Source organism: Rhinopithecus roxellana, unplaced genomic scaffold (assembly GCF_007565055.1).
Source record: "Rhinopithecus roxellana isolate Shanxi Qingling unplaced genomic scaffold, ASM756505v1 contig4066, whole genome shotgun sequence".
Lineage (NCBI taxonomy): Eukaryota > Metazoa > Chordata > Mammalia > Primates > Cercopithecidae > Rhinopithecus > Rhinopithecus roxellana.
In genome coordinates this window covers 41,304-43,279 of record NW_022142961.1, presented here as the reverse complement: position 1 = coordinate 43,279, position 1,976 = coordinate 41,304, and the positions used below count along the sequence as shown (strand labels likewise).

Genomic DNA, 1,976 nt, shown 5'->3' with positions numbered 1-1,976 from the left:
GCGCAAAACCTGAGGACACAGCGGCCTAACTTTTTAATGCCCAGGTTTTACAGGGCCAACTGCAACACTTGACTCTGTGTGGATGTTGGCCTACTTATGGGGTCCTGGAACCAATCCCCTGTGGATACTGACACCCAACTGTATTTTCTGATTTCTCTTGTGGTTTCTTCTTTAACCATTGGTTGTTTAAGAAAATATCTTAATCCGTTCAAATATCTGAGGCTGGGTAATTTATAAAAACAGACATTTATTTCTCTCAGTTCTAAAGGCTGGGGTGTCCAAGATCAAGTCATCAGCCCATTCAGTGTCTAACGAGGGCCCAGTCTCTCCTTCCCAGATGACACAATGTTGCTTCATCTTTCAGAGGGAAGAACATTGTGTCCCCACACGGAGGAGACGGAGGGAATGAAGCCACTCAAGTCCTTTTCTAAGGGCTCTAATTTCATCCATAAGGACTTCTATCCTCATGAGATAATCGCCTCCTAAAGAACCCACCTCTTTACCCTTTTATTTATTTATTTATCCATTTATTTGAGACAGGGTCTCATTCTATTGCCCCTTCTGCAGTGCAGTAGCCTGTAGCCTGATCATGGCTGACGGCAGCCTTGACCTCCCAGGCTCAACCAGTCCTCCTGCTTCAGCCTCCTGAGTAGCTGGGACTACAGGCCTGCACCAGCACGCCCACCTAATTTTGTATTTTTTGTAGAGACAAGGTTTTGCCATTTTGCCCTGGCTGGTCTTGAACTCCTGGGCTCGAACAATCTGACTGCCTTTCCCCTTCCAAAGTGCTGGGATTACAGCGTTAGCCACCACCCCAGGCCAGTGCCCACCTCTGAATACTATCATATCGGCAAATAAATTTCAGCATATAAATTTTGGGGACATTCAGACCATAGCAGTGTGTTCTTTACTTTCCAGAAAGAAAAAGGGTCAGTTTATCAGTTTTACTTCTATTATTGATTTTTAAGTCTATTTTGTTGTGGTCAGAGAAGATACTTGATACGCTGTTCGCCCTTCGCCAGCCTTGACGGCTCCGGGTGGGGGGGCAAGAGGGGGCCTCGCAGGGGCTCCCCGGCGGCCAGGGATCCAAAAGAATACCTCCGCGACAGGGCGGAGGACCGGACGGGGTCCCAGGATCGTGGGCCCTGGGCCCTGACGCCTCGGAGCACTCCCTGTTCCGAGCGGGCCCGACGTGGTGGAAGCTCGGGAGCTCGGGAGCCGGGGAAAGGCCGCGGGCGAGCGGTTCGGGGGTCCCGATCGGAGCCCGGCGACCCCGGGCTGGCGCTGCGAGCTGGAAGCCGGCGGGCAGGCCTGGGCCGGGCTCTTGGGGCAGCCAGGCGCCCGTGCTGGCGTCTACGGCCATACCACCCTGAACGCGCCCGATCTCGTCTGATCTCGGAAGCTAAGCAGGGTCGGGCCTGGTTAGTACTTGGATGGGAGACCGCCTGGGAATACCGGGTGCTGTAGGCTTTTTTGCTTGCTTTCTTGTCTTTCTTTCTTTCTACCTTCCTTCTTCCTCTCTCGCTTCTCTCTTCTTCTTCCTTTTTCCTTTTTTTCTTCTTTCTTTCTTCTTTCTTTCTTTCTTTCTTTCTTTCTCTCTTTCTTCTTCTTCTTTCTTTCTATCTCTCTTTCTATCTCGTTCTTTCTCTCTCTTTCTTTTTTTCTCTCCTTCTTACTTTCATTCTTTCTTTTTTTTCCCTTCCTAGCTTTCCTTTCTTCTTTATCTTTCTTTTTCTTACTGTCTTGCTTTCTTGCTGTCTTCTGTCTTTCCTTCTTTCTTTCCTTCTTACTTTCATTCTTTTTTCTTCCTTACTATCTTTCCTTTCTTTCTTTATCTCTCTTTCTTCTGTCTTTCCTTCTTTCTTGCTTTCTTTCTTCCTCTCTCTCTTCTTTTTCCTTCCTACTTTCTTTCTCTCTTGTTTTCTTTATTTCTTTCCTTCTTTCTCCCTCTTTCTTCTTGCTCTCTCTCTCTCTTC

At 48.2% G+C, this 1,976-nt stretch overlaps 1 non-coding gene across 1 annotated transcript; it reads left to right on the top strand.

Moving 5' to 3' along the window:
• Positions 1-1,351: 1,351 nt before the first annotated feature.
• On the top strand, positions 1,352-1,470 carry LOC115895973. The gene has a single exon (XR_004056016.1). It is a non-coding gene; the product is annotated as a 5S ribosomal RNA (ribosomal RNA).
• Positions 1,471-1,976: the final 506 nt, after the last annotated feature.